Source organism: Myotis lucifugus, unplaced genomic scaffold (assembly GCF_000147115.1).
Source record: "Myotis lucifugus unplaced genomic scaffold, Myoluc2.0 scaffold_1, whole genome shotgun sequence".
In the NCBI taxonomy this organism is placed as follows: domain Eukaryota; kingdom Metazoa; phylum Chordata; class Mammalia; order Chiroptera; family Vespertilionidae; genus Myotis; species Myotis lucifugus.
The window spans coordinates 21,831,976-21,859,971 of record NW_005871049.1 but is presented as its reverse complement, the minus strand read 5'-3'; the positions used below and the strand labels follow the sequence as shown (position 1 = coordinate 21,859,971).

At 42.2% G+C, this 27,996-nt stretch overlaps 1 protein-coding gene and 1 pseudogene across 1 annotated transcript in view; both read left to right on the top strand.

The window, feature by feature from the left end:
• DCHS2 (dachsous cadherin-related 2) overlaps positions 1-27,996 on the top strand; it is a 178,489-nt gene that overhangs the window by 57,239 nt on the left and 93,254 nt on the right. The gene's annotated exons all lie outside the window — the stretch shown is intronic.
• Positions 10,606-11,163, top strand: LOC102425378 (annotated as a pseudogene).

Genomic DNA, 27,996 nt, shown 5'->3' with positions numbered 1-27,996 from the left:
CCCTGCCTGGTCCCACGGTATCCCAACCCTAGGGAGCAGTGAAGGTAACAGTTACAGAATGTTTCAGCGGTAAACTGGGGTGTGATACTGGAGTGTGATACTGAATTCTTCCTTGTTTTTTGCCCAGGGCCAGAATGGCTCCCCGAGTGCGGGTGGGCCCAGCAGAGAAGCAATTAGACACACTTGGCTGGGGCGCGAGGGGCCTGTGGTGTCCGGACTGCAAAGCTGATGACAGTATTACTTTTTAAACGCCCTGTTTAAAAATTGGTCATGGTTCATTTAAGCACTGTGGCTTTGGGAGTTACCTCACAGCTATGTGTTTTGCCTTAGTTAAGTGGAGCCTGATGAACCAGAAATGCACTTTATATTATGCGATGCAGAGATCTGGTGGGATGGAAATTCAGTTCCTGCTAAGGGTTCACATGCTAAATTCTCCAAATTAACTAAATAGCATGTCAGTTTCAGAGCTCCAGTTTTAATGCTTTAGGGGCCCTGCTAATTGGTATTTGGCTTCTAAGTAGCGCAGTGATTCTATATAGTCTTCAGCAATGTTTGGAAAAGCAAGCGATCCTGGCCGATTCAATTATCCTATCTCAAAGAAGCATGGCTTTTACTTAGTTTGGGGATTTTGAACAGAGAACAATCCTCTAAAAGACGCTTAGACTGAGGGACTGGGGATAGCCAGGCCTGCTATTTCCAAGTGTTTGTATGACATGGACGTAGCACAGACTACTTTTCCCTCTGATGGTGCTGAGCTTTTGTAAAGCAATTGCTATTTTTTAAAAAAAAATTATTTTGTATTGTTTTCAGAGAGGAAGGGAGAGGGAGAGACAGACACATCAATGATGAGAGAGAATCACTGATCTGCTGTCTCCCGCATGCCCCACACTGGGGATTGAGCCTGCAACCCGGGCATGTGCCCTGACTGGGAATCAAACAGTGACCTCCTGGTTCATAGGTTGACGTTCAACCATTGAGCCATCCAGGCCGGGCTAAAGTACTTTGCTCTTTCATTCAGCTGTGACTTTGGGATGACTTTGACAGTAAATCTCTTTACGGAAGGGATAGAGCCCACGAGGCCCTGTTGCATAGCCAGAGTGAATAATTGCCGTCACCTGTTACGTGGCCTTGATCCCTCAGTCTGGCCCCCCTATGCATCTGCAGCTGTCGAGGTATGCTTATCAGGGATCTGCTTTCTGCAGTGTGCTCTCGTCTCTCGCTTGGAAAAGATGTTAATTAAAAAATAAATAGAACTGCCAAAAGTGAATTATTGAGTTCCATGGTTATCTCTGGATTCTGGACTTACTGTAGATGTCAGCATCATGGGGAGAGGAGGAGGGCCCCCAGCCGGAGTCCTCCAACGACCACCGACCATTCATTACTCTGTAGAGGAGTGGGCGGCATTTGCAGATAACGCAGTCCTGAATCTTAACTAGGCTGGGCCTTGAACGAAGATTACCTTCCCGTTTTCAGTCCGACATCTGATGCGAGGTAAAGGCCTAATGAATTGACAGAGCCGGGAAGGTTTCAGACAAGTTGCAGTTTTCAAAACCCCGAGAGCCAGTGTCCAGATATTTCTTCACCGTGTGCGTTTGTGCTGTTTATCCTGAAATCCAAAACATTCTAGTTTGATTTAGTAATTCAGTTTAGTGTCCGCATGATTCATTTTCTCAAAAGAAAATTCGTTTGGGTTGTTTAGATCTGCAGCTGGCTTTCATCTTCGTTTTCCCGTTTCTTGTATGTATGGTTTTTCTTTCTATCCACTGTAAATTTCCATTTTTCTTCAGCCTATGTTTTCTCAAGCTCCTTATAATCATTGCATAAAGACAAGGGAAGCTTTTTCTTTTTCTTTTTTTTTTCAGGTACTAGATACATTTACTTGGTATGTTAAGAAGTTCTTTTCTGGGTTCAGTTTTACTATCGTTTACATTCAACTCAGTGACTTACTTCTACTTCTGCCCGGAATTCTAGTTGTTCAGGATCCCATTTAACTCTTTCGTCTTCTTGAATTTGTTGCTTCTCAAAGCTTCTTGCATTTACCTGCTGTTTGATCTACATCTGCTATTCTCTGTAAGGGACATGTTTTATAGCTGGATGCCATTTACACGTGTATTAAGTCATATTTCAACAAGTTTTTGTTAAGCTCCCAATCTGTGCATCTTAAGTACAACAATTCATAAAAAAAATGAGTTGAATATGCTTTTTAAATGCCCGCAAACTTGAGGAAGATAAGGTAGGATGCTCTAAGCCCCTGCTGCCCAAAGTGGGGACCCAGGAGCGGCAACATTGGCGTCACCTGGGACTTGTTGGAAACACGCATCTCCGGGCCCACCCAGATTTCCTGAACCAGAGTCTGAATTTTATTAAGATCCCAGGTGATTTGCATGCATTTTAAAGTTTAAGAAAAATGTGCAGAGACACATAACAACATTTATTTATGTATTTATCTATTTATTTATAGTTTGGTATACAATATTATAGTGATTTGTCATTTTTTTCAATTACAGTTGACATTTAATATGATTTTATATTAGTTTCAGGTGTACAGCATAGTGGTTAGACATTTATATATTTTATGAAGTGTTTTCCCTGATAATTCTAGTACCCACCTGGGACCATACATAGTTATTACAATATTACTATATTCCCTATGCTGTACTTTACATCCCCATGACTTCTTTGTAACTGCCAATTTGTACTTTTTAATTCCTTCACCTTTTTCATGCAGCCTCCCCTCTGGCAACCCTCAGTTCTCTGTATCTATGAATCTGTTTCTCTTTTATTCATTTATTTAGTTCTTTAGATTCCACATATAAGTAAAATCATATGATATTTATTGCTCTGACTTATTTCACTTAGCATAATACCGTCTAGGTCCATCCATGTTGTCAAAAATGGTAAGATTTCATTTTTTATGGCCAAGTAATATTCCATTGTATATGCAGAGTGGGATAAAACTAGGTTTACAGTTGTTCACATGGACAATAATTAATAAATAATACATATCGTCGGTGCTCTTATTCCAACATCAAGAAGGGTCCAGGAATCTGGAAAAGGCTGTGCATAGATGACATAGGAATCCAGAGACTAATAAAGAGTCCGGAGACGAGACATAATTTTGAAAGGCATTGGGGGTCAGAGGACCTTCAGCTAAAGGAACTGAAGACTCCTTCCTTGTCTAGGACCCTTGCTTTTATTAATACAATTTGTCCTAAGGCAAGGTGGAGATAATACACTTCAAAGGATAAGGTTTCAAAGGGTACAGAAGCATTGTCAGTTTGGGGGAATTAGCCTATGGCTGTTCAGGTGTTTGGCCAGTAGGAGGCAATAACATGTAGGTTAAGATGCCTTTTAGCTGTCTGGCAGCAAGCAATCATCCCTTTTCAGGTTTGGGGAAATGCCTTTAGTCATTCCCAACAGGTGACTACATGTGTGACTCAACCCTGTTGAGTCCCCAAGTCTCATCAACCTTTTGATGAAACTCTTGAAATTATGACATGCTGGAATTGGTTCCCGGCAAATATAAGAATAAACTGTCATGCATACTCACAACTGTAAACCTACTTTTGCCCCATCTGTATGTACCACATCTTTATCTATTCAGTGATTTGGCATTTTTATATCTTACAATGTTGGTTACCCCACTAATTCTGGCAATCATCTGTCACTGTGCAAACTTACCATAATATTACTGACTAAATCTCCCTTCACTTTTTCCACCCATCCACCCACTCTCCTCCCCTCTGGCAACCATACCTTTGGTCTGTGTTCTATGAGTCTGCTTTTATTTATTTTTTGTTTGTACATTTGGTTTGTTTTTTTATAACAAAATTTTAAGTATAGATTTAATTATTTAATAACTAGAGGCCTGGTGCATGAAATCGTGCACTGGGGCAGGGGCAGGGTCCTTCTTTCGCAGTCTGGGGCTCTCGCAGTCCGGGAGCCCTCGCTCCTTACTGCTGCTGCGCTTGCCAGCCGTGAGCCCGGCTTCTGGCTGCTCGGCGCTCCACCTGTGGGAACGCACTAACTACCAGGGGGCAGCTCCTGCATTGAGCGCCTGCCCCCTGGTGGTCAATGCGCATCATAGCAACTGGTTGTTCTGGTCGTTCCGCCATACTATCGCTTAGGCTTTTATTATATAGATTGTGGCTAAAATGTACACATATAGATTACAGCATGAGTTTTGTTATTTTAGTGATGCAAAGAAGCTCAGTTGGATTCTAAGCCTTGGAAATTGGAGTGACATACTGCAGAAGCTTTGAGCCAAGTTCACTTTTTTTATTTGTTCACAATACACCTCGGAGAATACAGTGTAAATGGGAAAGAATGACTCTGAGTCTTCCCATCCCTCTGACAAGCCACACACTTGGGACTGTCCCAAGAGGTCAAATATGCTCTGCATGTGTTCTTTAGCCACGTGAGTCCCATTCGTATGGCTTCTAACAGAGGCTGACCCTCTCAAGGGTGTGCTCGTGTAAATAGTATAATGAAAATATTGTAATAAAATTCGCCTCCAGGATCCAGGCAACTGGGGTGGCTGTGATGGGGAGGGGAGAAGTGACAGGGACAGATGGAGTCGGGGTCTGACAGGGAAGGAGCGATTCATGCTTGTTTGGCCTTGGAGCATAAAAACATCTGGGAAATAAAACGAGTGAAGTTGACTGGAAATGTGAACCTTTGCCAAGATTGTGTAAGAAAGGTGCAGTGAGGAACTGGAGCAGACGCTTACTTCCCTCTTCTCATCCTCCAGCTTGGAGGTTAAAAAAAACAACAAGAGAGAAATCATATTGCTGCACGTGGGAAAATTGGCCATCCTCAGAAACATGTATTAAGTTTGATTTCCCCAGTTCCCCTTCTGTGTAAGCAGTTGGTTGCCCAGGAAAGTGGGTGGAGCTACTGTGTGATGTGAGAGCATGTGCCCGGGCAGAGCATTAAATCGCTTCTGGAATCTTCAGATGTCGGAGAAGTTCTTTCTAGAGACAGGGACAGGAGGACTTTTGAGGATCAGATGGAAGAAATGAAGAAACAGTAGGAAGACCCATTCCTCACTGGGTGAGGAAGAGCATCACAACTGCTATTGGGCAAACACTGCCTCTCTGGCCCTGTCAGCTGCTAATGCCCAGGTGCCGGGGTAACTGTGAGCTCAGCCAGGTCCCTCGGCTTCTTTGGATCTCTTATCCCCAGCAGAAATAGACAACCGGGCAGTGGGCAGTGGCACTTCCTCTTCCTAGAGACACAATCCTCCCATATTTCTGCTGTGGGCCTTCCTTCCAGGCCATTCTTTGGATCCATGCTGCTCCTTCTCTCTGCAATCTCTTCTCCTCTTATGTACTGTGGATGCTCCCCAAACCCCACTGCGTGATCCTGACAGTTTTACTTAGCACTCTCTTCCTACTCGTTCTCCTGTGTCCATCTTATTTCTAAGCATAGCCTTCGAACACCCTTGATTGAGTAATCATCCCCAATATGTGTTTCTAAGCCATATTCAAGAATATATATGTATGTATAAATGTAAATATAAAATATATGAAATATTATAAATATGTAAAATATAAAATAATGCAATAAAATCTATAGATAAGATAAAATATTAAATAATAAAAGTGAAAACATCATTAAAATAAATTTGTTTTCTTCCCACTACTCTGTCTATTCCAGTGATGGCGAACCTATGACACGCGTGTCAGAGGTGACACGCAAACTCATTTTTTTGGTTGATTTTTCTTTGTTAAATGGCATTTAAATATATAAAATAAATATCAAAAATATAAGTCTTTGTTTTACTATGGTTGCAAATATCAAAAAATTTCTATATGTGACACAGCACCAGAGTTAAGTTAGGGTTTTTCAAAATGCTGACACGCTGAGCTCAAAAGGTTCGCCATCACTGGTCTATTCCCTTTGCCAGATCTCGGAGTGCGCCTGTGCCTGTAGGAGAGCCCTGCTGGACAGGAGCTGCACTTGGCCTGAATCCCATCTGCTAGTCATTGCCCTGACCAGCTTCCCTCGCTCCTGACTGGCTCCACCTTAACATGCAGGGCCCGGAGAGACTGATGCTCCAGTTCCCCAGTGCCCAGGCTCAAACTTACTTCAGAATCTTTAGCTAAAAGCACTGGCTTTCTGGGCTTTCCCTCAGTACCAGAAGTCAGGTATTGAATAACCTCATAACTTCTGGTGGCTTCTCTGATCAAAGAGGAATTCTGTCAAATACCAGCCCATTTAAGAGCAGATCTGGGAATCGGTATCCCTCTCAGTGATAATATAGTGACACGCCTAGAGGCAGGAAATCCTTGGGAACTGGTCTCTGAGATACGTGAGGATATTGAAAATGAGAAGGAGGTCAGGAAGTTCTATTGCAAATGAGTCATGGGCTCCAGTCTAACGTATATGCAGTTACACTCATGTATAGGTCAAAACAAATTATGAAAGGTTTCATCAGTATTTGAGAGTGAAGATTAGAAATGAATTCTAAGTGATGGGAAATACCATTCAAATTACCACCAAATTTCTGAAAATACTGTTTATCTTTATGCTTAGTTTCCTCATCTGTTGATTTGCAAATAATAGCTTCATTAGGTCCCTCATGGTTTCCCTAGATAGTTCAGTGATAATGTATTTAGCCAAAGAAAATAGCCATTTGTTAAGCAGTTGAACAGCTGCTAAAGTTTGTTGGAGGACATCTTATAGGGGACAAGCCTTTTGCCACACCCATATGAGCTCATTTTGGCAGTATGGACCCAACCTCACCCTGTTAGCAGCTGTCGGGATGGGGAGCACTTCCACTGTTGAGCTGCTGCATTCCCCAGTGACATGACTGCCATGCACATTCTGACCTCTCTGAATGTCCCCTGTTGTCCATCTATTCTTGGCTGCCCCATAATCCACAGTATCTCATTTAGGAAAGAGCTGGGCAGGGTCTGCCTTCCAGTCTTCCCTTCACTTCTTTATCTTGCATACTTCATTAATTTTAGGTATTTGTGTAAGAAGAGGCTTATCCACCATTTCGGTAGGATTAATGTCTTAATACTTTAAAAGCATAGCTTTAGGCAGGAAATGGGGAGGCAGTGGTAATAAATTTTTGTTTTGAGTAGGGAAATAAATGTATAGTGATGTCAGAGATGCTTCCTGAATTATGGCCTCATTTTTTTCCGCAGGTCTCATGTTTCTCTTACCCCCCCAAAAAACAACAAAAAAGACAACAAAAAGGGTTGTTTGGAGATGTCTTTTTGCCTTCATTCTATATTACATTCTCTGGGATTTTTCTGCTTTGCTTCTCTTAATGTTAGAAACTCAACTTCAGGAAAATAATGAACAGAGTTATGCATTTTTTCTTTTGATTGGGCTGAAAAAAATACTAATTTAGGCTCTGAGTTAGTACTTTGTTCTAAACCTTGAGAAGTTAATTAATAACCAACTTAGTATTTTGGAATCATCTTTTAAACATACAGATATGTTACTCTGAATTTGAATATATCTCTATCTTTATCTACATCTATATCTATATCATCTATCTATATCTATGTTGTGTTCAACAGATCATTTATTGACTGCCTCCTCTCTGTCTGGCACTGTTCTAGAAGCTGAAGGTAATAGTGCTGAACTAGACAAAATGCTTTTCATATGGAGCTTACTGTTATTTTTTGGTAGGGGAAAAATATAAAACAGTAATAAATAAATAAATAAATAAATAAATAAATAAATAAATAAATAAAATTATTTCAAATATTAAGGCAAAAGGGAAAATAAAGTAGATGTATTCATTATGGTCCCAGCAAGAAACAGAGGGAGCACTTAAATTATGATAATTTGAAAACAGTTTAATAGAAGTTCTACTTACAAAGGTAAGGGCAGGGGCAGGGTAAGGAGACCTTATAAATGAATGCAGTACTGAGGTTAGTAACAGAGGCAAACCCTGCAATGGAGGAACCAGTTACTCAAAAGCCAGACAGGACCGGTGGAGAGGGCTGCTGTGTAGGTGCTCTGACCTTCAGCCAGGTCTTGGCCAGCTCTTGTCTCTGCAGGAAGGAAACTCGGGGAAGTAAGTTGCCAGCCTCATGGTTCCCCATTGGCCTGATCCATTAGAAGTCACATGGTGAAGCAGCAGCATGATGTAATCTGTACATGTCAGTTTTCTAGGGCACAAAGCAGGTGGGAGAAAGGTGGGCTCTGTCAGTCTCAAGGTGCAGGGGGATATCACGCACCAGAGGGAAATGGAACATTACATGGGGTGTACAATGCGTAAGGATCTAAAGCAGTGGTTCTCAACCTTGGCTGCACATTAGAATCACCTGGGAATCTTTTTAAAATCCTGATTTTTGGGCCTCATCCTCCGGAAATAATGTTTCTTTGTTATGGGGTGAGGCCACAACATTAGTAACAAAGAAACAGAATTTCTGGAGGATGAGGCCCAGAAATCAGGATTTTAAAAAGATTCCCAGGTGATTCTAATGCACAGCCAGGGTTGAGAACCACTGATCTAAAGTGTCGTATTGTGCCCTAACTGGTTTGGCTCAGTGGATAGAGTGCCAGCCTGCGGACTCAAGGGTCCCAGGTTCGATTCTGGTCAAGGGCATGTACCTTGGTCGCGGGCACATCCCCAGTAGGGAGTGTGCAGGAGGCAGCTGATCGATGTTTCTCTCTCATCGATGTTTCTAACTCTCTACCTGTAGAAAGTTTCTAACTTCTTCTCTGTAAAAAAATCAATAAAATATATTTAAAAAAATAATAACGTGTTGTATTGTTTCTGCCATAAGTGTGCTTACAGTTTATTTGCAATGATCAAAATTAAGTTTATGAAAAGATAACTAGGAAAATAAAACTGGTTATAAGTGATACAACTGTTATACACCAAAACTCTTACATTTAAGAACAGGAAGCGATTGTTTCTCCTTTGGAAGATGAGGAGACATTTCATGGAGCAAGTGTAATTGAAACTGAACTTAAGGAATGGATAGGCTGTTAGTAGTTGGGAAAGAAGGAGGAAACATTCCAGGATTGTAAAGTGTCCTGGGCCAAAGTGCACAGATGGGACACATTTTAGGAACCATTTGGCTGAAGTGGTTGGATGATTCTACAATCCTAGAATCATAGACTTGTACCGAAAATAAACCTTCTCTCTTCTGAACTCCCACGCAGTGTGAAATCACATCTGTAGGTACTAGATAGCTTCCTTTCTACTTTCCCATTTCCCTTTCCCCTCCCTCCTTACCTCGGTGCCTTTCAACAGGCATTTATTGAGCACCCACAATTTGCATAGTTGCAATAAGCAAGCCAATAAGACACTGCAATGAACAAGACCGGGTACCCAGTCAGTTGGGGAGTTCAGTTTCAATCTCATATTCCAGAAAGTCTCTCAGTAATTTAACAAGATTGTAATACTGATAGCTAACACTTACTGAAGACTTTTTATATACCTGACACTGTTCTTATTCAAAGAAACTTGGTTTGTCTTATGAAAAATGCATTCAAGACTCAGGAGAAAGGATTACTGAAATGGCCTTTCATGTTTGGGCCCTACAAAAGTGTGTTTGACTGTTTTAAAAGAAGCACTCGTGCCCTAACCGGTTTGGCTCAGTGGATAGAGCGTCGGCCTGTGGACTGAAGGGTCCCACGTTTGATTCTGGTCAAGGGCATGTACCTTGGTTGCAGGCACATCCCCCCTAGTAGGGGGTGTGCAGGAGGCAGTTGATCGATGTTTCTCTCTCATCAATGTTTTTAACTCTCTATCCCTCTCCCTTCCTCTCTGTAAAAAAAAAAATCAATAAAATATATTTAAAAAAATAAAAGAAGCACTCGTTTGCTGAAGTAGTATGTTGACTGGATAACCTACTGCCTATCAAGTGTGCACGAGACTTTAACTTTGCACAGATTATGGAAGAGGGAGATTTTCTTAGTGAGAGACCTGGGTCCAAAGTGATTTCCTTCTGCTCCACGGGAGCGTCTCCTACTTTTGGGATTTCTTTCTGGGATTCCAGACCTCAGTGCAGCAGGAGACCGGGCAGGTGAAGGCCTCAGGCAGGATGGCAGGACATTGAGAGAAGCAGCCAGACTGAGGAGGAGCCACCTTGGAGGCCCAGCTCCTGGGAGGCCCACGTGTCTGGGGGCGGAGGCTGGTTCTGCTCCAGAGGAGGTGAGAAATCTGACTTGCATGCTGTCCTCAGAGAGATGTTTCCTTAGAGGCTTGCTGTGGTTTCTCTTCATTTCCGATGTTGACAAGACAGAATTCATTTGGAAAAAGAGTGCTTCGTGATTCACAATTAGCTCTGTGTGTGTTTAATAAGCTCTTTAGGAATTTCCCTTATAACTTTTAAGTCTTTTCTTTTTAACTTCAGACTAGTTTAAAGAAATACGTTATGAGCGCGCGGTGCCAGAAGGCGGCGGCGCGGCAGGATTGTCCCTCGGCTGGCGGCTGCCATAGCGTAGTCGGGTGCATTGCCCTGGAGACGAGCGAGGCCAGTGGAGTGGGCTGCGCGCTGAGCCAACCCTATTTTTCGACTGGGACTGCTATGGCCCCGAGTGATGGTGGGATGGGTAACCGGTTTTCCATGGACACAGCCTAGCAGAAAGATGCGGCCTGTATGTCTCCCTGACCCCTGACCCACCGGCCTGATGACAGCATCTCCAGGTTCCTTCCCGGTTCAGTTCAGTTGGCGGCCTCTCAGGGATCACCAGGAGCCTGTATATCAGCAGTGGGGTGGCCGCCAACAACAACCTTATGCTCTCCAGCAGCCACATCACCTCGGTCGTCAATGTCTCGGGGGAGGTGGTGAATACCTTGTATGAAGCCATCCGGTATGTGCAGGTGCCTGTGGCTGGCACTCCCAGGTCACACCTCTGTGACTTCTTTGACCCCATTGCTGACCACATCATCCACGATGTCGGGATGAAGCAGGGCCGCACGCTGCTCCACTGCCAGCGGTGTGAGCCGCTAGGCTGCCCTGTGCCTCGCCTACCTCATGAAGTACCACACCATGTCCCTGCTGGCCGCTCACACGTGGACCAAGTCATGTCGGCCTGTCATCCGGCCCAACGGGATTTTGGGAGCAGCTCATTCAGTAAGAGTTCCAGCTGTTTGGCAAGAACACCGTGCACATGGTCCACTCCCCTGTGAAAATGATCCCTGACATTTATGGGAAGGAGGTTCGTTTAATGATTCCACTGTAAGCCATGCCACCAGCCCCTGCATCGGGGTCAGAGGTGCAGATCTGCCGCTGATTGTACACTAAGATCTGGACTTAAACATTCTGCTTTTGTGCTACAGAAAAAAACAGGTGATGCCTTTTATCAGAGCAATAAAAAAGGAAGAGTGCGGTAGTTTTTAACTTGTAATCCTTCTCTTTTAAGATTAAACTCACTAAGTGTAAAATGGTGAAGATAAGTTTCCCACCCTGTGAGTGACAGGTCATGGCTACTGGCCAGAGGGGAGAGTAAGTAAGGCAGGTGGTGCCTGAGTCAAATGGACCACCGCCCAAAGCCAGACTGGAATCCCGCAGCCTTCCCCCAGACCAGTGGTTGGCAAACTGCAGCTCGTGAGCCACATGCGGCTCTTTGGCCCCTTGAGTGTGGCTCTTCCACAAAATACCACGTGCGGGCGCGCATGTACAGTGCGATTGAAACTTGGTGGCCCATGCACAGAAGTCGGTATTTTGTTGAAGAGCCACACTTAAGGGGCCAAAGAGCCGCAGTTTGCCGACCACTGCTCCAGACCAACTAACCCAGGCCTGAGTGCCGCAATTCCACCTCGTTCTTTCAAACCCAAGAGCCTTAAGCACTGTGGCACCTCCTTGCTTAACAGTAAGTGCCCACCTACTGGATAAGTGACTGTCCAAGGAACCCTAGGGGTTCTGGGCCAATGCCCCTCCCAGCCTTCAACCACAGGGCCCAGCTCTGGTTTTCTGGATTGGATTTATGCATAAGATAATTTTCAAAAAAACTATTCCACCATATAACATTTTTTTTTGAGTGCTGTTGTATAGGATAGGGTCTGAAAGTGCCCTTGGCAACCCCCACCAGCCTTTGCTGAAAGGTGGCATTAGTTTTCTCTGGGGCACCTGTGGAGATAGGGCCTGACATCAGGCCTCAGAGGTTCCTCTCACAGGCCTTGGCTTAGAAGGCTGAAGCTGCAGACCCAAACCGAGCCTTGTCACCTTCTCCCCATGTGATTTTGGACCTCTTGGAGCCTGTTTCCTCATATGTCCAAGCAATGACCTCCCTTTATCACAGGGTTGTCATGAAGATTCAATAGTTCCTTAGCACGGTGCCTAGAACTGCTTCGAGTAACCGGCAGTTCTCACCATGAATGATGCTGTGGCTCTGCTGGTCCAAATCAGCACGGTCATCCTCCTAATGGCATTTCCACATCGTGCATTTCCTTTAATGTTTACAAAGCGTTCTTCCAAAAGAAACCTTTTCAGAGTCCTCCTGGTGTTTAATCCATGTGTCACCTGGGGGTCTCAAAGCAAGGAGCACACTGCCAGCTTCCCCCAAAAGGCCTCATTTAGATCACTGGCCATTAGAGCCAGTGCCCTGGTCTGGCTCACCCACTGGGGCCCACAGGGGCATATGACAAAGGGACCAATGAGTGGGCCCCACCAGTAGGCCCTGACATCCAGCATTGCTCACATACCCAGGGGCCTGAGGAGCTGGCTCAAGACCAGCTATTCTGATACAGAAGTTTCCAGGCAAACAATATATGAGACAGACAAAAGCACAACTGCTCTGTGGGTCAAGAACCCAGTGCCAACCAAATGCCCCTTCTCTCTAAAACTACCCACCCTCGCTTCCACAAAGGGCGTGCCCAGGGGTTCGATTTTAGGCTGGGGGGAGAAGGAAAATCGCTCTGGCTAGACTGATCTCATTTTACGTTGAACAAACAGACCCACAAACACCAGGGCTGGGGTGGAAGAACCCTCCCAAAGCAGCCTTTCTGGAAGAAACCTCGTTGGAAAATTTCTTCTAAAGCGTTTTTAAGGAGTAATTTAATTAAATTTTGTTTTCATTTTAAAAAATTTTAAATTAGCATACCAAAAAATTAACTTTTTTTTGTATGTACAGTTCTGTGTGTTTTGGCACATTTGCCTAACCACCTCCACAGTCAGGACATAGCAGTTCCATCACCCCCAAAATCCCCCTTTGCAGCCCCTTTTTAGTCAAACATTCACCCCACCCCAGCCTCTGGCAAGCACTGATCTCTTCCTATAGATTTACCTTTTCCAAAATGTCACATACATAGAATCATAAAGGTATAACATCTGGAGACTGGCTTCCTCCAGTGTGATGTCTTTTGAGATTCATTCTTTTCACAGTGCTGCTTTTTATATTCACCTGTTGAAGGATATTTGGGTTTCCAGTTTGGGGCAATTTTGAAAGAACTACAAACATTTATGTGTGTAGGGTTTTATGTGAACTTAGCTTGTCATCTAGGATATCTACCTAGGAGTGAGATTTTTGCTCAGTCATATGGGAAAGGTTATATTTAACTTCATAAAAAGCTACCAAACTTCCAGAGTGGCTGTATCTTCTATGTTTCACTATGAGATATTCAGTTTCTCTGTTTCCTCGCTGCTATTTGGTACTGTCGATATTTTTTATTTTAGCCATTCTGATAGGCGTGTGGTTTTCATTAGCATTTCTTTAATGGTGAATGATGTTGAGCGTATTTTTGTGTGCTCAATTGCCCTCCACATACCCTCTGTTAAAAAATGTCTATTCAATTCTTTTGCCCATTTTTAAATTGGATCATTTTCTCACTTTTGAGTGTTGACAATTTGTTATATATTCTGGATGCAATGCCTTTGTCAGATACGGATTTGTAAATATTTCCCCCAATTTAGCTTGTCTTTTCATTCTCTTAAAAGTGTCTTTTGTAGAGCCAAAGTTTTTAAATTTGATGAAGTGCTACTTACCAATTTTTTCTACTATGGATTGTTATTTTGATGTCAGACGTCAGCCTACCCCCAGATCACAGGGCTTTTCTTTAATGTTTTAAAGTTTGGGAGTTTAAAATTTTCACTTATTCCTATGATTCTGTTTTATAAGGTGTGAGTTTCATACATTTTCATATGGGTCTAATCGTTCAATTTCATTTGTTGAAGACTCTCCTTTCTCCACTGAGCTGCCTTTGCACCTTTGTGTAGGTCTATTTTGGGACTCTTTATTGTTTGATATATGTGTTTTTCTCTTCGCCAGTAGTACACTATCTTGATTTACTGTAACTTTATAGTAAATCTTAAAATAGAGGGGAAAAAGAAATATGTTATTAGCAAAGGGCAATATAGTTTATTTTCTCTGCACAATGTATATGAATTATAGATTGGTCTCCTACGAAAGTTTTTCCTCGAGAACTGTTAACATTCTTAGGTAGAATTTTAGTGCTCGTCTTAATTAAATTTGTTCATTAAATGTAGCTCAGACACCATCATAATACCGAAATTGAAGTAATCAATGGGCAGCAAATGAGATATTATTGTGATTTGAAAATGATCTAACTGAATGTATTTCACACGTGAAAGAAGTGTTTTAAATTTGCATTTTTACCACAAATACTTGGAATCTAGGTTTTGGAGAAGTTCATCTTAAGGTGATACTAGTTTAACTTTCTCATTTGTTAACTTGCTTCCCACAGTTAATTCCATATCAATTACATATGGAGATGAAAAATACTCTTGAGCTGAATCTGAAGGGCTGTCCATGACACGGGTGGGCTGAGGGAGAGAGATGGACTGGAGTGGGTGGGAGGCGCAACAGCAGGGCTCCGGTTCAGAAACTCTAGCTTTGGAAGGAGAAGGGGGAGGGAAGCGGTCAGGCACGAGGAGAAGAGGCAGGATGTAGTCACGGGACTGCGTAGAGACAGGTTTTTGCCCAGTCCCACCGCTGGAAAGTGGTTCCCCTTGGGACTGCTACTATGAAGCTTGCAGTGAAGCAGGCTTTGCAAGCACTGGTACTGCAGCCTTCTTCCAGATCCTGGAGAAAGGGAGCACTGGACAAAAGACCAGGGGGAGAGCAACTCAAGTTTGTGTGGAGGATCTCATTGACCTAGCCGGGGATTCTGAGAGTGTGTGTTCTTAGCCTCTGATGGCAAGCTACCAGGACTTTTCCTGTGGTGGATCTCATGACGTGCTCTAAAGCATGTGGAAGGGCAGAGCATCCCTAGGTCCTTTAAGTTCCTAACTCAGCGGTTCTCAACCCGTGGGTCGCGACCCCTTTGGGGGTCGAACGACCCTTTCACAGGAGTCGCCTAAGACCATCGGAAAACACATATATAATTACATATTGTTTTTGTGATTAATCACTATGCTTTAATTATGTTCAATTTGTAACAATGAAAATATATCCTGCATATCAGATATTTACATTACGATTCATAACAGTAGCAAAATTACAGTTATGAAGTAGCAACGAAAATAATTTTATGGTTGGGGGTCACCACAACATGAGGAACTGTATTAAAGGGTCATGGCATTAGGAAGGTTGAGAACCACTGTCCTGACTACTTGTCAACAAGAAAGGAGAAAGATTTCCTAAGGATATTCAGTTTAGGGTGCCTGCTTGGATGAGTCTGTGCTAGAGTCATTTGTAGTTGAGTTACCACATAACCTCTGCTCCACCGCACACCTGCAAAGCCTCTGAGTGTTTGCTCTTGGTGAAGTAGATTGGGGTTGACAAAAAAAAAAGAAGAAAAAAAAGAAAGAAAACATAGTAGCCTTTTTGCAGCAAACTAACAGAGATCAGATATGAACTGTTGTTGAACCCGAAATTAAGTAGATATGACTCAGCCTCCTAAAGTCAGATCTGTAATAAATGAGCAAGCTCCCCTGATGGAGATGGGGAAGGAGAAAAAGAGCCGTCAACTCCAAGCAAAAGACCATGTGGGCCCAGAATTTGGGCATTTGAGTGTGTATCCTGTCCTCTGTCACATTGTCATAAAGGGGATTTCTGGGATTACCTATTCCCTGACTCATGGCAGGCCCCAATATGTGTGGGGCAGTGTCAGGACTGCCAAGGACTTTGGGTGCGCGGGCACCTCCACGTTTCTGGTGTGTTTGGTATCCAGCTGCGCTCATGAGGAAAAGGATTAGGGGAGCTGGCATCTTTTTCTCTGGTGACAGATGCAGATCCCAGAAGAGGGGAAGATTGGAACCTGATGCTGACTGCTTCCTTTCCAAGACAGACACTCAGATCCTAGCTCCAAAATTTGTCAGAAGAAACTTTGGGGCATGCAGTCATGTGCAGTCAGGAAATTGGTAATGTCACCCAACACAATAGCCAAGGAAGAAAGGAAGGTGGGATCTGTGCTGCAAGTCAGAAGAGATTCACTTGCCACAAGCAAATATAACACATGATCCCTCGGAGAGAAAACTGTGTAATAGATTTGTCAGGATTCCAGAAAGTTTTCTTGCAGTGAGATGTAATGAGATCAAGGCATTTAGTCATTAACATTCTCGTGTGGTGTTGACTCTCACAAGAAAAACATTAAGGGCTATCATTTGCTCTTCTGGCCACTCAGAGTAATCCTCCCATCATAAACAACTATAAAACCAGATAGAATATACGAGACAACTGTTTTCAGGTGTTATATGATAGGCAGAGTAGGACAGATTCTTGAGCAAAGAGAAACACATGAGATGAACCCCTTGTTTGCCCTGCCCTTTGGGTTCAGGGCACTTCTCTCACTGTGGAGAACTGAGGAGGAGACCGAGAGAAGCAGTGGGATTGCTGAACTGAGAGGCGGTGATTGGGTCTTGGGGGCTGCTAAAACTTGGTGGGTAGAGCACTAGAAGAGATGGATTTGCTCAGAGGGGACCCAAAAATCTGTGTGGATGCTGACCCTAGGTCTGTGGCCCGGGCCTGGGCTGTGCACATGCAGGCCAAGACCGTGAGGGGTAGCAGTAAGTAGTTGTTGTGGGGATGAGAAGTGACACAGAAAAACCCGAGTTTATCCAGCGCTAAGAGTTACTGGAGTTTCATTGCAGACGTGGGGAGACCTCGCTGAACAACTTGGATATTCTTTTGAAATCACAGAAAGGTCACACCTTAGGAATAAGAACCATGCCCTCAAATAAGGGCCACACCCTAAAAACTAAAACGACAACTCCTTAAAGGAAGACAGCAAAGTCCAAGGTCTTTACAGTGTGTCACACACAATACCCATGTACAATAAAAATTTTCCAAACACGTGAAGAGGCAGGAAAATGTGACTCAGAGAAGTAGACCTCAGTATGACCCAGACGTTAGATTTTGTAGACAAGGATTTTAAAATAGCTATTATAAATATGTTCAAGGACTTAAAAAAAAAAAGGATGGTTCGAATGAAGGAACATATGGGGATGTCAGCAAAAAAAAACAGTAACTATAAAAATGATCTCAATGGAAACTCTAGAAATAGAAAGGACAATATCTGAAATAAAAATTCCAATATGAAGAATGGAAAGAAAAATGATTTTTAAAAATTGAACAGAGCCTTAGTGATGTCTGGGACAATATACAGGGTGGGGCAAAAGTAGGCGTACCGTTCTTCGGATGGGAAATAACACAATAATTAATAAATAATAATGTAAGAATAAACTGTGTTTTGTGTACTCACAACTGTAAGCCTACTTTTGCCGCACCCTGTAATTTATTATTCACATAAGTGGAGTCCCTGGGGAGAAGAATGTAAATGGGACAATATAAAATATATATAGTTGAAGAAATAGGTCTAAAATTTTTCCAGATTCAGAGAAAAACATCAATTTACATATCTAAGAACATTAGTAAACCCCAAACAGGATAAATGAAAAATGAAATACACTTATATCATCATTTAACTGCCAAAAATTAAAGATAAGGAGAATATCATGAAAGTGGCCAGAGGCAGTAGGGGAAGAAAACGTATATAACAAGGAACAACATTTAAAAGCTAAATTATATCGATAATAAGCATAAGGAAGTTGGTGTGGCTTTGTCTTTTCAGATGTAGACAAAAACTATCACCACAGGTCAAGGAGGACATTTCATAATGACAAAAGGACAATTAACCATCTATAATAATAAAGCGTAATATGCTAATTAGACTGGACAGTTGAACAACCTTCCAGACGTCCTTCGGATGACCTTCTGGACAAAGCCAGGGCTGTGAGGGCCAAGCCCCTTGCACGAATTTCATGCATCAGGCCTCTAAAAAGATATAATGATCTTAAATGTGAATCCATCTAATAGAATTACAAAATCTGACAGAACGAAAGGGAGGAATAATAAAATACACAAGTTGGAGATTTTAACAGCCCTTCTGAGTAATTGATAGATTAAGTAGATTTAAAGCATACATACTTTTAAATTTTTTTAAATTTAATTTGTGCCATCACCATTTAACCCCCCTACACCCTCTTCCACCTCCCCCCAACCCTTCTTCCCCACAATCACCACACTATTGTCTGTGTCCATGAGTTCTTTCGTTCTTTTCTTTTTATTCAATCTCTCCATCCTCCACAACACCCTCTCCACCAGAGCTGTCTGCCTGCTCTCTATTAGTTTGTCTCTGTTTTGCTTGTTAGTTCAGTTTGTAAAGCATATAGCTTTAAACAACTCTTTTCTCCACTTAGCAGTTATAGAACCCTATTTCCAAAAGTTGCAAAACACATATTGTTTTCAAGTACACATGGAATGTTCAACATCATACATCATATGTTGGGCCATAAAAAAGCATCAACATATTTAAGAGACTGAAATCATAGAGACCATGTTCTCTGACAACAGTGAAATTAGGTTAGAAATAAATAACAATAGAATTTCTAAGAAAGAAACCCAAATATTTGAACATTAATTAATACTCTTCTAAATAATATATAGGTCCATGAAAAACTTGAAAAGGAAATTAGAAAATATTTTTAACTAAAATGTTCATCGCAGCTTCATTTATAATAGCCCCCAACTGGGAACAACACAAATGCTCATGGTGAATGGAAAAATAAATTGTGCCAGATAGATTTAATGTAATACTACCCAGCAGTATAAATGAATGACCTGAAACATAAAATACTATGTATGGATGCATTTTAAAAACCTAATGTTGAGTGAAACCAGATACAAAAAAGCACATACATTATTTCATTTATGTGAAGTTAATAAATTAGCAAAATTAATCTATGGCAACAGAAATTAAAATAGTAGTTGCTTAGGGGGGTAAGAGTGATTGGGTGAGGATTGAAGTGATTGAAATGCTGTATATTTTGATTTGTATGTTGGTTGCATAGATCTCTATCTCTATCTCTACCTCTATCTCTACCTCTACCTCTATCTCTATCTCTATCTCTATCTCTATCTCTATCTCTATCTCTATCTCTATCATCTGTCTATATCTACCTCAAAACTCATCTAATTATGCCTTAAGATCAACGCATATACTGAATGCAGATTTTACTCTAATAGGAAAATGAGTAAGAGAATGGACTCCATTTCATTTTTTGGAGCTGCACACAGTCGGAAGCTGGCAGGTTAGGAGCATGGAGAGGTGGGCAGAGAGTGATGGATGGGAGTGGTCGGCAAACTGCGGCTAGCAAGTCACATGCAGCTCTTTGGCCCCTTGAGTGTGGCTCTTCCTAATAAGCCTTAGGAGTACTCTAATTAAGTTAATAACAATGTACCTACCTATATAGTTTAAGTTTAAAAAATTTGGCTCTCAAAAGAAATTGTAATCGTTGTACCGTTGATATTTGGCTCTGTTGACTAATGAGTTTGCCGACCACTGGTAGGGTAAAGGAATAGGTAAGCACAGCAGAGCTTTGGAGATGCAGTGGGGGAGGGGGCAGATTTCCTAGCCAGCATGAGTATGAAACCTGGGGGAAAGGAAAGAATGTTTAAGAAGGATGTTGCAGTGGTTGGCTCTTTGGCCCCTTGAGTGTGGCTCTTCCACAAAATACCAGCTCTTCCACAAAATACCGACTTCTGCGCATGGGCCATGAAGTTTCAATTGCACTGTACGTGCGTGCCCGCACGTGGTATTTTGCCGACCATGGATTTAGGGAAATCTGTTTGTTTGGAACAGTGTGAAGGCTCATGTCTTCCCTTCAAGAAAACCTGAAACACTACATTCTTCTCGACTTTCAAAGTCGATTCCTGTTGCTTTTGAAAGTGTCACCATATTGAAACTAGATACAAAAGGACTCAATTCCTGAGGATTTCAGGTAGCATGCCCAAGAGTGTTTAACTCTCAATACTCTGACAGCATTGGGGGCAGGGCGGGGCGGGGGGGGGGGGAGAAGTACTGAGGAGTGTAGTGTAAATTTGTAAACTTCTGGTCTCCTGAGTGAGAAGGGCCTTTGAAGTAAGTTCTGCAAGGGTTCTTATATCATCAAACAATAAGCACTGGTCCTGAGAGCCTAGTCACTTTAAAGGGAAATCTGACAGTGTTTTATAAATGACCCCCCCCCCCCCGCCCCCGCCACTTGATTTCTTCACTGGTTGCTTGCACAGCACGCACCACCCTGCGGATTTATGTTCTCTTGCAACTTGTTCACGGCAGTTTGGAATTGCCTCTCTATTTCTTTGTTCCCAAGGGGACGTTTCCTTGTTGTGAAGGAGCCTAGAGCTGTGAAAACTTAGCAGAACATTCTGGGCACAGTTGGAATTGACTTTGTTTACTGTTTAGCCCCTAAAGACCCACATTAGTTAGGGATGCAGCTTGGGTGCATGAATCCCTTTGTCACCATCTCCCTCTGCTGGCCTGGGATTTGCAATCTTATTACTCGGCCCTTCTCCCCCGCCCCCTTTGGTCTGATTTTTTAAAATCTTCTTGGACTATAAAGATAGCAATCCCAAACAAAACAAAATGTTTACTTATGAGTAAGCTCTGGAAAACTTATTATTATTCCCAGTTCTCATTATCCTGCTCACATTCCTGTCTTTACCCATCACAACTCTAGTCCTTCTGTGGTCACACTGTGACACGCTAGCCCTCAGCATCACACCCCAGTATATCACTGTACAGCAATGAGCCGTGCCTCGAATAATGCGTTTTCTCCTAAATGCAAAGTACTTGAAATATTTCCATAAAATATTTCTTACTGTGAACATATTTGTGCTTACTAGTTTTTCATTTTGGAGGGCAGAGTTTAATGTTAAAATATTGCATGCCATCTGATTGGGGGGAAAGATTAAGAGCAAAGGGGGAAGGGTGGGTAGATAGAAGTTGAATTTTTCTGAGCAGTTCTGGGAATGATACCATATTTTAAAATCAATCCAGAATGGAAAATGGAAGTTGCTTCCAGGCATGACAGTCTAGCATTTATAGCTCAATTTCTGTTTCCAGTTCTCCCAGAAAACAGATATCATGAAATCTTTCATGAAACTCCAAAATCTCCTCTTAAGATGATGTTTTTGGAGGCATGGAAAAAGCCCACAAACACCGAGGGCTTGTGGAGGGAAAGGGGAAGTAAGTCTGTTTTCTATTCTCCTTGGGCTGACTGAGAAGGAGGCAGGAGTGGGCAGTGGAGTCTTGACTAAGAATTTGATCACATTTAAAGGAAAAACTGTCCTTCTAAAGGCTCTGTCAGTTTTGTGCTCCCAGACGCCGAGACCTGCAATGAATGGCCTCTATTAAGTAGAATACCTTAATGAGTTTTTGAATATGCAAATCTAGACTCAGGCTTTATTTTGATTTTGAGTAGGAATGTAGAATTAAACTTCTTCTAGTAAATTAATATGACTTTAGTGGTTGAGGCTGGCAGTCATATGGGAGAAAGGGTCCTACTTGGGAACTTCCTAGAATGAGAATGTCTGAGTGACACTCTCATGGGGATAGCCATTTAGGGATTGGCATCGAATAACATTTGGGTTCTAAAAGTCATTCAAGCACTTTGGAAGTTACTCCATATATTAAGCACATTATTTGAGACATGCTTCATTGCTGAGTCTTGAGTGATGTATTGGCCTGTGGTGGTTGAGAACTCCCGACCTCAGAGTGACAACAAGGACTGGAGTTGTGATGGTAAAGACAAGACAGTGGGCAGGAAAATGAGAACTGGGAATAATAATAACTAAGTTTTATTGAGTGTTTATCACATGTCAGGCATTGGGCACTTTCTGTACATTATTTTATTGAATCTTCATGCTGGGAAGGGGCTATTATTCCCATTTGACACAATTAGTAAATGGTGCACCCAGATTTAAATTTCTATTTAGTGTTTGTATTTTTTATAGAGCATAGAGAATATTTACCATATATAATTCTTTGAATGAAATTAAAAGCAAACCAACAAATAGCCACTGGTCATAGTATAAGGTCTTGTGAAGACATAGATTTTAGATTATTCAACTTTAAAACAAGGAGAATCTGCCATTTGTGACAAATGAATGAACCTGGGGGACATTGTGGTAAATGAGATATGCCAGACACAGAAAGAAAAATGTTACATAATCTCATTTATATGTGGAATTTAAAAAAGACACATAGAAGAAGAGAGTAGAATGGTGGTTATTAAGGACAAGGAGGTTTTGTGTGTGTGGGGGGGGTGCTGGTCAAAGGGCACAAAGTTTCAGTTATTAGGATGAATACATTCTAGAGATCTAATGTACAGCATGGTGACATCCTATATAATAAAAGCCTAATATGCTAAGTGTCCGGTCGGCCGGTCAGCCATTCAACCAATCACAGCGTAATATGCTAATGATTTGCTAAGGCTGCTCAACCGCTCGCTATGATGTGCACTGACCATCAGGGGGCAGACAGTTGACCAGTCGACCAGTCACTGTGACGTGTACTGACCACCAGGGACAGACGTGCTCCGACTGGTAGGTTAGCTTGCTGCTGGGGTCAGGCCGATTGGGACTGAGCAAGCCGGGCCAGACATGCCCTGGAGCCCTCCTCAGTCCCTCCTGGCTGGCCAACCTCCCACGTCCCTCCCTAGCCCCGATCCCCTTGTCCTGGCCTGTACCCTCTGGCAATCTGGGACCCCTTGGGGGATGTCAGAGAGCTGGTTTTGGCCCAATGGCAGAACGACTGTTTGCTGTGATGCGCACTGACCACCAGGGGGCAGATGCTTAACACAGGAGCTACCCGCTGGTGGCCAATGCACTCCCTCAGGGGGAGCACTGCTCAGCCAGAAGCTGGGCTCATGGCTGGTGAGTGCAGCGACGGTGGCGGGAGCCTCTCCCGCCTCCGTGGCAGTCGGGACATCCTCCGAGGGCTCCGAGACTGCCTGAGGGCGCAGGCCGGTCTGAGGGATCCCCCCCCCCCCGAGTGCATGAATTTCGTGCACCGGGCCTCTAGTTAATAATAATGTATACTAGAAATTTGCTAAGAGAGTGGGTATCAGATGCTCTCTCTCTTTCACACACACATACAATGGTAACGGAGATGGGTATGTTAATTAGCTTGACTGTAGTAATCATTTCACTATTATATACCAAAATATGCTGCACATCTTAAATATATACATTTGTTATTTAAAAATTAAATTAAATTTAAAAAGAAGATAGAAAGGTAAACACATCAGATGTGACTTCTCACCCTCCCCAAAGCAAAAACCAAAACCAAAGCATATCTACTTCTGTACCTATTCATACCACCTTTTCCAGTCTCAGTCCTTGGTCTACTCATCAACACTTCCTTTTATATCTTCACACTTTCCTCTTACTAGCTGCAGCCCTTCTACATTGTATTTCTCTGCCCAGCCAAGAGATGAGCAGACATTCTGAGAAGATATGCCAGGTTTTCATTACTCATTTTTTTGAGAATGGCGGAGAAGGGAAAATTGCTTCTCAGCGCTTCCCTCACCTCATCGTGAGAGGCTGTTTGTGTAAAAGCAGTGTATGGAATTTGTTGGCAAAGGTGAGCTATGGGTCCCAGGAGATGCTATTTTTAAAAGAAAAGCTCTTGTAAAAAGTAAATGTTTTGTCTGTCCTTGAGAGAGTTAACTTTGGAATGAGTAAAACTTGGACCCTTGGGCTTGAAGAGTAAGAGAAAGAGTACCCATTAATGAGAGGCAGTTGTCTAGAAAAACCAGAGGACACAGTATCATGTAGTTAAAGGTTTATGGCAGTTTTGTGAAAAAGCAAGTTTTATTTTATAAGAAGCTTAAGAAGTATAAGTGAACTATTTTTATTTTATATGATGCATTATTTTGTTTAAATGGCGCTCATATTTTAATTTGGGCCATTTTCAGGAATACAAATGGGCTCCTTCTTGAATGTATAATAGATATCCTAGACCTAGACATACCTAATTTCAAACATTTGGCTTAATTTATGAAAAAAGTTGAGGACAGAAATAGAGAAAACAACTAGTTATTATGTCCTAGCCCAAATTATGTGTGTGGTGAAATAGGATTGGACAGATATATAAGATACTTTTGCCTAATTAATGTTCACTCAGATAACCATTTATGTCCCTTTGCTATTCCAACTTTTAATAGAAGAGTACCTGGCACATAATAGGAAGGAAAGAAGGCAGGTAGGGAGGAAGGGACGAATTAATTGAATAGTCCCTGCTGTCTGCTGCGTGGCAAGAGGCCTACCCCTGCAAGAGAAACCTTCCATTGCCCAATACTTCCCATGCCTGTTTGGTTATTCTAATTAGCAAACCCACTTGGCCACCGGTATGAAAAAGCAGTCTCGAATCAGTGTTAATGGTAATAATGATGGCATTATAATCCCAATTTGCTGACTCCTGAGATCTTTTAATTGGCTCTGAACTCAGGAAGAGAATAGAGTTTTTTGAAACTCCAATGCCAACATGCTGCATTCACAGTTTCCATGGTGTCCCTAAGCCAGCTTTATAACCTATTTTGCTCTTAATGCATGTGTTCTTGTCAAAAAAGACAATCAAATGTTTCACACACTTCTTGCTCCAGGATTTGTTTCATGATGTTCTTTCTGCATGGAATTCCTCCCCCATTCCACTTCAATATGATCAAATCCTACTCATAATTCATTCATTTATTTGAGGCCTCAGCTGATTATGCTCAATATCTTCTCTTAAACTCGGGATCCTCTGTAACCACAAAATGACAAATGTTTACCTGACCCCATTTTCTAACCTATAAAATGGTAGTAAGAATTCATCACTTGAATAACTCCTTAAACTTTTAAAAAAATTTTTTCTTTATTAAGATATTACATATGTGTCCTTATCTCCCCATTGCCCTCTCTCCAACTCCCCCACTCATGCTCTCACCCCCTGGTGTCTGTGTCCATTGGTTAGGCTTATATGCATACATACAAGTCCTTTGGTTGATCTCTCCCCCTTACCCCCACACTCCCCTACCTTCCCTCTGGGGTTGATGGTCTGATCGATGCTTCTCTGTCTCTGGATCTGTTTTTGTTCATCAGTTTATGTTGTTCATTATATTCCACAAATGAGTGTGATCATGTGATATTTATCTTTCACTTAGCATAATGCTCTCCAGTTCCATCCATGCTGTTGAAAATGGTAAGAGTTCCTTCTTTTTTACTGCAGCATAGTATTCCATTGTGTAGATGTACCACAGTTTTTTAATCCACTCATCTGCTGATGGGCACTTAGGCTGTTTCCAAATCTTAGCTATGGTGAATTGTGCTGCTATGAACATAGGGTTGCATATATCCTTTCTGATTAGTGCTTAAACTTTTTAAAAAATTAATCTTTATTGTTGACATTATTACAGATGTTCCTCTTTTTTCCTCCATAGCTCCCCTGTACCCAGTTTCCACCCTGCCCCAGGCCCTCACCACCCTATTGTCTGTGTTCATAGGTAATGCATACATGCATATAAGATCTTTGTCTAATCGCTTCTTGCACCCCCTGACACCCCTTCCCCTCTGAGAATTGTTAGTCTGTTCCATTTACATGCCCCTGATTCTATTCCATTCACCAGTTCATTCTGTTCATCATATTTTTTATTCATTTTATTTTTAGATTAAATTGTTGATATGTATTTGTTGCCACTTTGTTTTACCTTTTTCTTCTTCCTCTTCTTAAAGAATACCCTTCAGCATTTAATATAATAGTGGTTTGGTGGTGATGAACTCCTTTAGCTTTTTCTTGTCTGTGAAACTCTTTATCTGATCTTCAATTCTAAATGATAGCTTTGCTGGGTAGAGTAATCTTGGTTGTAGGTTCTTGCTATTCATCACTATGAATATTTCTTGCCACTCCTTTCTGGCCTGCATGGTTTCTGTTGAGAAATCAGCTGACAGTCATATTGGCACTCCATTGTAGGTAACTAACTGCTTTTCTCTTGCTGCTTTTATGATTCTTTCTTTGTCTTTAGCCCTTGGCATTTTAATTATGATGTGTCTTGGTGTGGTCCTCTTTGGGTTCCTCTTGTTTGGGATTCTCTGTACTTCCTGGACTTATAAGTCTATTTCTTTCACCAGGTAGGGGTGAAATGACAGTTTTCTGTCATTATTTCTTCAAATAGGTTTTTAATATCTTGCTCTCTCTCTTCTTCTGGGACCCCCATAATTCGGATGTTGGTATGCTTGAAATTGTCCCAGAAGCTCCTTATACTATCTTCATATTTTTGGATTCTTTTTTCTTTTTGCTCTTCTGATTGGGTGTTTTTTTCTTCCTCATATTTCAAATCATTGATTTAATTCTCGGGATCCTTTAGTCTACTGTTGAATCCCTGTATATTATTCTTTATTTCAGTTGGTGTATGCTTAATTTCTGACTGGTCCTTTTTCTTTTTCTTTTTCTTTTTCTTTTTCTTTTTCTTTTTCTTTTTTTGGCATTCTCACTAAGATCCTTGAAAGTCTCACTAAGTCCCTTGGAGGTTGCTAGAAGATTCTTGAGTAACCTATAACTGTGGTTTTGAACTCTATATCCAATAGTTTGCTTCTTTCATTTCTTTCATTTGTGACATGTTTCTTTGTCTCTGCATTTTGGCTGCTTCTCTGTGTTTGTTTCTGTGTTTTGGGTAGAGATGCTAAATCTCCTTAAGTTGATAGAGTGGCCTTGTGTAGTAGGTGTTCTATAGGGCCCAGTAGAGTAAACAGAAATGGCTGCCAGTCAGTCCTGCGACCTGGGAGGTCCCAGCATGGGAACAATGATCCCTGTGAGCACCTCGGTCTGGAAGAAAGCGGCCCCCGAGTTCCTGCCCCAAAGCCAGACAGTCCAGTTTCTCCTCGTATGTGTCTGGGTCCCCCAGAGCCTCACTTAGCATGGAAGCTCAGAGGAAGCAGGAGCTTGTAAGTTCAGTGGTGGTGCCAGCCTGTTAAGAGGAGCAGCTGGGTCTCCAGCAGCCTTTGTGTCACTCAACCCCAATCCACACTGGTTTTTACAGCCCATAGTTCTTACTGCCCATAGGAACTTCTTTTCCCAGCTCTGGGTCCCTGGACTAGAGTTCTGGGGTGGGGCTGGGACCCCTTGCTCCTCCAGGCAGCCTCAGCAGAGGCGATCTCCCCCCTGATTTCAAAAGCTGCACACGTGGGTGCAGGACCAGCCCGTTCCTCACCTCCGCACCTCCTACCAGTCTCAGTCTGCTTTCTTCTTCTCTAGTTGTAGGACTTCCATTTAGCCAGCCTTCTGGTGGTTCTGGATGATAGTTATTCTGTATTTTAGTTGTAATTTTGATGTGGTTGTGGGAGGCAGCGAGTACAGGCATTTGCCTATGCCACCATCTTGGTTCTCTCCTTAAATTTTTAAAATATATTTTATTGATTTTTTTACAGAGAGGAAGGGAGAGGAATAGAGAGTTAGAAACATTGACGAGAGAGAAACATCGATCAGCTGCCTCCTGCACACCCCCCACTGGGGATGTGCCCGCAACCCAGGTACATGCCCCTGACCGGAATTGAACCTGGGCCCCTTCAGTCTGCAGGCCGACGCTCTATCCACTGAGCCAAACCAGTTAGGGCATCCTTAAATTTTTAAGTCAAATGAAAACACATTGCAAATGTTAGCATACTAGTCACACATAAAGAAATGTTTAGTCAATGAGCCTTAGTGTTTTCTGCTTATGTGCGTTTTCCTCTCCTCTCTTAGGAACTCATTACCTTAATCCCTCTTTTTCTTTTGATTCTTTTTTTTTCACTTTTCTTCTT